The following is a 10,731-nucleotide window of genomic DNA, read 5'->3' as shown; positions in this document are numbered from 1 at the left end:
CACACACACACTTTAATTTTGGAACATTTTTTTGCTGAAGGAATGGTTGTAGAAACAGCGATAGCAACTGAAGAGTGTCTGGCAGGCAGACTTCTTAACTGAGGATATTTTGCAGCGATATTCCATTTCTACATGTTTCCTTTTCACATTTGTCATGACATTTTTCACTGTGTACACCCTTCACCCTGAATTTCCTTGGCTACAGATTTAGGGCTGAAGCAGAGAATACTTTAAAGATCTGATCTATGAAAAAGCAGATGAATCACTATTTGGCAATATACATTGTAGGCACAGAGCACTGAGTTTGGCTCAGAATACCGAGGTGGGGTGTGGGGAGAGATGAAAGGGTTAACGCTCCCTATGGTATTCTCGCCTGGATCATCCATCTGCTGTGCTTACTATAGAATAAATAGGAAAAAGGAACATCTGCTTTAGTCTTAGTCCCTCAAGTCACGTTCAAACCCAGGCCTTCCAGCCTCTCTCACAAGGAAGAATGGCATAGATTGGCTTTCCAGTTTACAATCTGATTGGTTCTTTTGTTCCAGGAACCTCGTCCTCACTAAACTGTAGGGCTGGCAGTTTATTACAGGGCAGGACTGCTAGTTTGCATGGGGGCAGAGAGTTATAAATTGGACCATACATAAATGTAGGTAAGGGAAAAGAGGATTGGCAAAGCTTTCATGGAATGCAATGTACGAGGCTTTCCAAAGTAAGGTGGACTAACAGTCTCCTTGTCTTACAGATGACTTTATGAGTTTTGATGTATTTTGCAGGACAGTTCTTTGCTCCCTTTGGCACTGTGATTAGTTCAGCTCAGCTGAGATGGCTGATTGCCACCATCTTTGCAAAGTTGTGGGATCAATTTCATTTATTAGGGCTCAATGACATGGACAAGGTGCTTTCAGTAGTGCGGCCAACCACATGTTGTCTTAATTCCTGCCCTTGCTGATAAAAGCTAGCTGAGAGGGTGGGTCTAGGAAGTGGTAAATACATCTTTGCATGGAGGGATGGTTCCTGCCACCCTCAAGGAAGCAGTAATGCAGCCACTCCTTGGGGGGGAAACCCCTACTCTAGATCTAATGGTATTTGATAATTACCACCTCATAGCAAATGCTTCCTTTCTGGGAAGGTAATTGAGAAGTTGACTGCAGAACAACTAAGGCACTCTTGGAGGATTCTAAGTATACAGACCCCTTTCAGTCTGGGTTTCAACCTCATTTTATGACCAAATGAGCCTTAGTCACCTTTATCAGGAGAAAGACGGCTCACTGTGACCCTGCTAATTCTACTGGTTCTCACCAGTTTTTGCACAATTAACCATAGTATCATCCAAGATGGACTCTGTGGGCTACATGTTGGAAGCATTGCGTTACAATGATTCTGGTCTTACCCGTGAGGCCAATTCCAGAGACTAACTCCAATGAGTGTTCCTCAAGCCCCTGCATTTGAGCTATGGAGTTCCATAAGGTATCACCCTGTCCCTGGTGTTAGTTAACATCTATGTGAAGCCGATGCAAAAGCAGCCATTTGGGATTTGGAGCCAAGCACAGTTGGTGTGCTGCTGACACACAGATCTATCTCCCTGTGACAACTGAATCAGGAGAGGTTGTGTAAGTTCTAAATCACTGTCTGGTTGTTGTTATGTGCTGTCAATCAACTTTACTTATGGCAACCCTCTCGGAATTTTGAACTGAATGAAAAACTGACGTTGAATCCTGCAAAGACAGAAGTCCTGTGGTTGAGTAGTTCCTGAGTCCAGAAGAGAGATTTATCATTTGTTCTGGATGTGGTTGTAATTCCCCTTGAAAGACCAGGTGTGTAGTCTGAGAGTATTCCTAGATCCATCACTGCCATTGGAGTACCGAGTGAATGCACCAAATGACTACAGTAGGTTGGCATGCCTTGTATCCTCTCCACCATGATGCAAGTGCTGGTAACTCCAAGACTGGATTACTGCAATGCACTTTACGTAGGGCTGAACTTAAGGCTGCTCTGGATTCTGGCACTAGCATAGAATGCAGTGGTTTGGTGCTCCCATTTTCCAGTGTGCAAATTCTTTGCAGAAGGAACTGCTCTGGCTACCCATTCACTTCTAGGCCATTCTTACAGTTTTAGAAATAGTGTACAAAGCCCTAAACAACTTGGGACCAGGATACTTGAAAAGTCCTTCTCAACCTGCCTAGTCACTGAGGTGAACAGAGAACATTATCCTGATTGTTGCATTCAGACCCATGACATCAGGAGAAGAGCCTTCCAGTTTTGGAACTCCCCTGCGAACAGTTTTGGAAGGTCAGGCAGGTACCAACACTGTGCTGTTTTCAGTGCTTGCTAAAGACCATCTTACTCCAGGAACCCCTTTCTTGCTGTCCAGCCATTGTCATAATATTATTTTGTTTTATATATATCTTTAATTCTTTTTATTCTCCTATTTATTTTAGCCTAAGGTTCCTCACCATTCCAGGATGTGTTTGCATGTGGAGCCATATAGACGTACAGTAAATAAAATGAATATATCTACACACATATATAGAGAGACATAATGGCAACTGACTTATTAATCAGATACCAGTTCCTTGCATCACAAAACATAGAACTAATGGTAGCAGACATACTGCTATGGTTATTTTTCTTAACTCTTCTTGTTCCAATTTAAAATTTAAGGAGAGGCTATAAAGGAGATAGAGAATTATGACAGATGCTGGTTCATGCCATGTAATAAAATAAAATAACCTGCTATGTTGCTACAACACTCTGGAAAATACAGGCAGGGATGGGAGGGGATCTTTTGTTGTTGCAGTAGTAGTTGTTACTATTCTTGAACAGTTTTGGAAAAATAAATCTGTGGGACATGAGCTGTGAAATAGCATTTTGATTGCTTCTACAAGTTCACATAATATAAAGAGGATGCTCCAAAGAGAAATGTTTAATACAAAAAGACCAACAATGTATTTGAAGTTTAGTTGGACACATCTTAAAATGAATACAATCCAATGTGTTTTCACACTGGTATGTTCTTCTTCATGGTCTCTGTGCAATCACACACATGGGCTCTGCCGCGGAGCACAAGGCCCTGATCAAAGAATCTTCCAAAGCTTGGTGCCGTGGAGTGAGAGGGAGCCCAGGGCTGCCCCCATCCAGGTAGCATAATGCATGATAATTAACCAAGTATCCAAGATGAAAAACTCCTTTTGTAACAGTTGGTAGTGATTGTACTTGGATTTAGATAAACAGGTACAGGTAAGAGAAGGTAGAAGGACAGTGTCTCATTGATAAGAACCAGGTTGGGACTAGTTGTTCCTAGCCAGTTCTACTGTGCAGACAATCCTGGGCTAGACTGACCAGTGGACCAACTTGGTGCAAGGCAGCTTCAGCATTTTTCTTTGAGTCCCAGCGGGGGTGAAAGTTCAGAAGGCTGTCACAGTGTGCCATTGTTTGGTTCTCCCATGCCTGCTTCTTTCCAAGCTGCTTTTAATCACTCTCTTTTACAGTCCAAGGTTGAACAAACTTTTTATTTATTTATTGGTACTTGTATATATCCCACCTTTCTTCCACCATGGAATTTGAGATGAGGCTATGAGGTGGTCTTCCATCCAGGCACTGACTAGACCAGCTTAGCTTCAGGAGTGACTGTATTATGTGCTTCCAGACTATACTCTGCCTTATACCACCTAAGATCATTGGTCCGTCTAGCTCAGACATGGGGAACCATTTTTCAGCCACATCAGAGGCCATATGATGGCTGTGAGCAGAACAAGACGCAACACCCACTGTCTTTTTCTGCCACCTCCCTGTCCCCTTGAACAGATATAAGGTTTTGCCTTTCCTATGCTTTTTCCATCTACCCTATTTCCCGTCTGAATTCTCCCCACCTGCAGAATTACAATATCAGCTAGGACTTTTGTCCAAACAATATCTGATTCTAGAACTTGTTTGATTCTACTTAATCAGACAGTCTGATGATCTTGGGGACGGGCAATAAACTGGAAAAGAGGTGTATATTTTGTCACTTTTCTCAATGTGAATTTGATCTGACTGAGGGAGGGCATCCTCTCATTCTAGATTTCTCCACTGTCGAATGTAAAGATCTCCATGGTAACTCAAACCCCCAGCCTCTTCTCAGCAGCCTGCAAGAAGCAGTTTTCAGCAGCTCAGAGGTCTCACGACCAGGTAAGTAGAACAATTCAGGAACTGGACTTATATTTACAATCTGCAATGTCCTCATATATTTAATTTCATAATTTGATGGGAGACAGAAATTAGAAAATCTATATGTAAAGTGTTCTACAAGTACTATAGTGCCTTTAAAGTGTAAAAATCCACAAATGCCATCTGTAGTTGGTAGCAGTCTGACCCACAAGGGGTCATTTGGATCCCACAGGTTCTGGCACAGGTTTAATTCAAGTATCTTTGGCTTAACAGGTAGGTAGATTAAGCTATATATTCTTATTATATAAAGCTAGCTAGCCCAACTTGTAATGCTTATCATGCTTCTTACTATAAGTGTCACTCACTGGAATAATGCTGTGTAAGTAACCTAATGACCTGATTCCTGCATAAGGCTAATCCATGAATTGTTGAAACTTAGCTTCTTGTCATGTGGTAAGTTCAGCTATTAACTAACAAATGATGGGTTGTTCATCACAAACAAGCCAGAAAGAGAACTCATTCTTTCTTGATGACTTGTGAATTCTGGGTATTTAAACCATAAGTTATGTATTAACTCAAAACTATAATTTGGTCATGGGCTGTTCGAGCAAGTTAGAGGAGCAACAGGCAAGATCAGTTAAAAAAGGCAGCCCCTCTATATGTTACTGCCATGTGTTGTTGTACTGTGAATTCATTACTGGGAAACATTTAAAGAGCTATCAAAAAAGATGAGAAACAAACCAGGGATTGAGAAAACAGGCTATGGTCTGTTTGATTGTCAGTCAGACTATGAGTAAAGCAACAAGCCATACATTAGTTATGAATTAAAGAAGCATTATGTGTGGAACAGGTCATAGTAAACTAGCAACTGGAAGAACTACTTTATAAACCTTAAACAGTTGTTAGGAATATATTTTAAACTAATGTTTAATAAGCTATTTTAACTTGAAGAGGGTAAAATAAATAAACTAATGAAAACTATTATTATAATAAATAGAATAATCTCCCTTATGTGTTTTATTTGATCTGTTCTCTTAGATAATTTTTGATCATAGTACCTTAAAATCTTTCTTTCTTCCGCCCACCAGCATGCAGCGTTTATCAAATTGTCCAAATCAATCTACTGCTACTCATTTTCTGGCTAGAGCAACTGATCATTTGGCATTCTGCTGGGCATCCTGAAACTTTATCTCAATTTGATATCTTATCAAATGTGAACAAAGCATTAATCCTTTTTCTTAAATAGGCTGACTTCTAACCACTTTGGAATTTTGAGATATGAGTTATAGTTATAAGAACATGATCTACTAATGTCGGGTAGATTATTGTTCCATTGGACAGACTAACCATTAGTCTCTGCTAGGGGGATGTATTGAGCTGAGATTTCAGAAGAAAAGGAATGGAAAGGGAAAGGGAAAGGCTAAGTCCTAGTAGAACTTCCAGGGTATAATTTAACTGGAACTCAGATGCTCTCGCTTTCAAAAACTACACATTTTGCAAGAAACTCATAATAGGCTTTGGTTCCCGATACTATTCATCTAGGTAGAGTTAGATAGACTTCTACATTTTTATTTGGAATTCTGGAAATATTGTGATTGTTGTCTTCACTGGTTTTTTCTCCTTTGTTTCTCTGGTTTTACTATGTAAACTTCTTTTTGTATTTTAATATTTGGCTGCATTTTTGACAAGGATTTTTTACCAAACTTTTGTCTGTGTGAAAGACTACTTGTTTACCAAGCTACCACTTGTGTTTTCAGATTTTTTGGAAAAGGCTTTGGTAAGGTCTCTTTTTCTGGGCCTTGGGAACAGAAATCTGAAGTACTTTTCTTATAGGCTTGGACTGAAAGGAGAAGTTACTCGGCAATATGGCTCAGAAACTCCCATCGTTGCGCAGACTAGGATATGCCAGGAAATTCATCCTGACTGGTGGCAGCCTACTTATTTTTCTTGGAAGCCCATGTAAGGAAAGCGTCCAGCAAGAGGAAAGATTATATTCCTTCCTGATCTCAAAGGAATCTGTTGATGTTTTAGATCAGGGGTCCTCAAACTTTTTCAATGGGGGCCAGTTGAAAGGTGGTGGCGACCCACATGGGCCGGTGAGGCAGGGGTGCCTGGGCGCATGGGCCAGTGAGGCAGTGTTGAGCGCATGTGGCTGCTTGCTTGCTTGCTTGGAGATCTCCCAGCGAGTCCAAAACCATCTCTGAGAGAACAAGCCACCGCCTCCCCGCCCACACTGTGAGGCAGGAGGCAAGTGCACGCATGCAGGGGAGGCAGGCGGAGGCGGCAGCTTCCTCGCTTGGAGATCTCCCAACAAGTCCAAAACTATCTCCGAGTAAGCAAGCCACCACTCCCCGCAGCAAGTGCGCAGGTGGCGGCGCAGGCCGGATAAATGGGTATGGTGGGCCAGATCCATCGTGTGGGCCATAGTTTGAGGACCCATGTTTTAGATGGTCCTTCCAAATTCCCAGACTCTTGATTTATAAAGCTGTGATTAAACATTGGGTGCTCACTTTTCCTATAGTTCCCCTCTCCCCCTCTGCACACTTTTTGCACACACTTCATTGGAAAGACTTATACTAACTTGACTTGTAATAAGCCAGGATCTCTTATATCCATATGGTAATTTTGATTTGATGTTGATTAACAAACAAGAAAAATAAGTCAGAACGTGATCAGGAGTGGGAGAAGTGAAAGAGAAATGGTTAGCCATGATACATGTTACTATCCCTATAAACAACAAACCCCTATAAGTTATGAGCCTTAGTCATCCAAGTCAGGCCAAAGTATAAGCTAATTTGGATTTCAGTTGAATAAGTTCAAAGGAAAATCCAACATAATACTTCATTATCTGAAAACAGGTTTAGCATAGAAATTCAGTGAGCATCAACAAAAAGCTGACGCAGTGTCAAATGCCACCGTTTCTTTTGATGATCCACAGCACTGCAATTAACTTGGAAGAACCTGCTAGATCTCTTGCGGCTTCAAAGGCTGGCCATTGACTTCTCCTGGGCAGGAAGGATCATGAAGAACTTCCTGTTCCATCTAAGCCTTGCTCATGGAACAAGGTCTACCTAAGCTCCAGTATGGCCTGAACTTCTTGTTTTATTGCCTTGGTTTTCTCTGTTCCTAATTGCTCATTAGCCCTGCTTTCTGGTTTGCCCTCTGATAATGATTACTGCTTGATCTGGTCTTCTAGTTCTAACAATGCAGCTCTAAAAAGTTGATCACAGTGAGCAGTGAGGCCTTTCCCATGCTTTGTGACTATCCCATCTTTTCCCTATACTTTATGGATTCAATAATTTTGTAGAAAAGTATTAAAAATAGTTTCTCATAAGGTGAGATAGTGAGTAAATGGGAGTGAGTACACACATGATGCATTTATATTTCAAGATCTATTTCTAAAAACTGGTAACATCGATTTGTACATTGCACATGTTTTTGATATTGAAGTCTTCAAAGCACCTTATGGATATACTAAACATTAGCAAAATATACAATTTTAAAACAATGGAGTCATAAAAACAATAATGACACAAAAACCAGAGCAGTAAATAAAAAGTAGAACAGGCAACATCATAAGAACCACAAATTAGTAACCAGAGTAAAATAAGGAGTGGAATAAAATAGCAGATTATAATCAAAGAATTAAAACCCTTGGTGAACAAGGGTTTTCACCTACACAGAAATGCTGATAATGTTAGGTGCCTCTCTCACTTGACAATTCCCTGGAGATAACTTGGGACTGCAGTACTGGATGGTGATCTATGATCAACATCAGGAGCCTTCTTGAAGTGTCACCTTCAAGGGAAACTTGGAGGGTCACAACAGTGGGGAAGGCCTTCTTAAGGGCAGCCCTCACAGTTGTGAAGTGGTCTCCCCACTGAGGCCCACTTGGCACCAAAACTGTCTTCGTTTTGGTGCTAGGCCATGACATATTTCCACGCTGCGCATTTAAAGAATATTTAATGGCTCAACATGGACACCCATGGCCGATGTTTTTAAAAGGAGTGTTGTATATTAAATACCATTTTAGCTGTTAAAGTGTTTTTAAATGTGGTATTTTGGAAACTTTGCATGGTGTTTTTATTGTATTTATTGCCCGGTTTCAGGAACCATTGGAAATTACTCAGAGAGCTTTGGCCATTACGTGGTAGTGAAATGAAATAAAGGAACACGATGTGATCACCTGAAAAGCCTTTCTCATTGCTTGCCCTTTTCTGATAGAATACTCGGAGAAGGGGCTCACTTGCAGATCTAATCTCATGCCACTATGGAAACCACCAGCATGTTTGTGAAAATAAAGATATCTTTTGTGACCCTTTGTCCTTGTTAGAAGCAACATTAAATACAATAACTCTAGTTCTGTTTTATTTTTTCAAGCACTACATTTCTGCTCAGGGCAGCTAACAATAAAATGGAAGGAACAATAACAAAATTATAATGTAAACACTAAAACTCATTCATTGACAATGTTTCCAATAAAAGACACATCAAATAAAATACAAATTAAAATAAAAGACCAATTAAATTACATCAATAGGAAAGAAATAGCAGAATGTATCCGATTATAAATCCAGTTTAGCAGAAATTCAGTTTAGCTGTCAAAAGCCTGCCTGAATAAAAATGTGTTTAGATGCTGGAAGCAAGTGAACTGAGAGCTAGTCTGGCAGGGAGTTTGAAAACTTGGGATTGGCCACCCAGAAGGCCCTTTGATAGTGCTGGGCAGGCTCATCTGGCAAATGTGGCCTTCCAAACAGCCTTTTCCCATTCCATATGTCATCACCAACACTTGACTACCTGCAAGCTGTTGGGAAAGGGGAGATGCATATAACTGGGGCAGGTTAATAATCCGGCCACAGCAATCTGGACAGCTGAAGTTTCCAAAATTTTTCCAAGGCAGCTCCTGTAGAGCACATCACAGTAGTCCAAGCAGAATGTAGGTAAGGGCATGGGTCATTGCGATCAGATTTGGGCACTCTTGGCACACTAGTCTTAACTGTACAAGCCCCCTCCTGGGCACCAATGAAAACTGAGCATCCAAAGCTGTACCTAAGAGTATATCCAAACTGTCAACTGAGCCTTCAGGAGGTGTATGACCCCAACAGGTTGAATCACTCTTCCCTGATCTATTTTTCAGCTGACCAAGAGCATCTTTATCTTGTCTGGATTAAGCTTCAATTTCTCTGCCTCCCTCCAGTCCATTACTGATAATCAAACACTGATTTAGAACTAGAATAGCTTCCTAGGATTTAGATGGAAAGGAAAGATAGCATGTTTTGATGATAACTTCTTGCTTTTAACCTTCAATATCAGAGGTCTTGCTCACATTCATCATATACTGCTCCAATATTTTTCATATTCTGCTTAATTTCTATAAAGCCTAAAGAATTGCATAGCACATCCATATTCTTTTAGTTTCCTGGAATGTAAATGTTTGTTCACGGGCAAAATTTTTATTTGTATTAGACTCACCCTGAGTTCCAATAATGGTAGGACTAAGTGAAGATAAGTTACTGTGTCTTAATGTCTGCTTTATCTGTTACCCTGGTTGAAGGAGCCGGTTAAAACATTTCAAAGCTTCGACTTCCCTGCAAGTTACAGTTTCGGCATTTCCTCTCAGTGTGTTGGCTTTACCTTACAGTAATTGTACCTGTTTTCATGCTACAGAGAAAGTAGGCTGTTGCGCAAATACCCCTAGGTAGATTTTATGCCTTTTTTCCCAGATAGAAGTTTGAGACTTTGAGGAAGGATCAGGTCTCTTTGCTGAAGCTATTAGCAAAACTCAGTTCCACTGACTTCAGTGGAAGCTGAGTTGGCAAGCACCATAAAGAATGTTCCCCGAGGAGAATGTAACTGGCAGATTGGAACTGGCAGGCTTTGCCTGACAGAAGGTCTCCACATCAGATTGTTTAATGCTCATCCAGCGCTGCCAGGGTCTTGGAACCACAGAACTTGTAGTGTAGTCCAGTGAAAAGGTCTCAGTGTTTCAAGTGTTGTTCACAAATACTTTTCTCTCTAATTCAAATTCAGCAATATATGAGGGGAAGACCGTGCAGTGAAACCATATTAGCCTGTGTTGAATGGAAGCAGCTAAACCAATATTCATCAAAGCTGATTAAATTGTATACCTATTTCCAAAGTGTCTTACTGAGCATCCTACAAGAGGTGCCATGTCAAAAGCTGGATTGGCGATGGCATACAGACAGTCTGTTTCCCATGTGGTTCAAGCATCATGCTACACTGTGTTTTAGCATGATGAGAACAAGTCATATTAGCCTTTAGTTCTCAGTCTTCCAACATGCTCATGAGGAGAGGTTCTGGAAACTTTCATTAGTAGTGTTGTTGAGCTCCTGCTTATTATGCTGCCTGAACCAACAAAATGTGGTTAACATTAACTCTGGTTTGTTCAGAACAAGCCACCCTCACATCTGGTTGAGAATTAAGGTATTGGAAGCCTTGCTTTTGGTACCATCATGGGAAATTCTGCAAGAGGGAATGGACCTTTTGGCTGGTGGTGGCAGCAATGGTGGTGCAATTGACATTTTTCATGCACTCTCTTTATGTTTTTTATTTTGCCAGAAATAC

General features: G+C 40.8%; 1 protein-coding gene across 9 annotated transcripts in view; it reads left to right on the top strand.

The window, feature by feature from the left end:
* TBL1X (transducin beta like 1 X-linked) overlaps nucleotides 1-10,731 on the top strand; it is a 184,909-nt gene that overhangs the window by 110,757 nt on the left and 63,421 nt on the right. For 8 of the 9 annotated variants that reach the window (XM_044432497.1, XM_044432469.1, XM_044432459.1 and 5 more), the window contains one exon: nucleotides 4,060-4,167. The exons of the other annotated variant lie outside the window; for it this stretch is intronic. The gene's annotated coding sequence lies outside the window, so the exon portion shown is untranslated. The remainder of the gene's footprint in view (nucleotides 1-4,059; nucleotides 4,168-10,731) is intronic. 9 annotated transcript variants of the gene reach the window in all.

Source organism: Varanus komodoensis, unplaced genomic scaffold, assembly GCF_004798865.1.
Source record: "Varanus komodoensis strain SLA01 unplaced genomic scaffold, ASM479886v1 scaffold1, whole genome shotgun sequence".
Taxonomy (NCBI): Eukaryota; Metazoa; Chordata; class Lepidosauria; order Squamata; family Varanidae; genus Varanus; species Varanus komodoensis.
The sequence above is the reverse complement of the archived record's forward strand: the minus strand, read 5'-3'. Positions and strand labels throughout refer to the sequence as shown.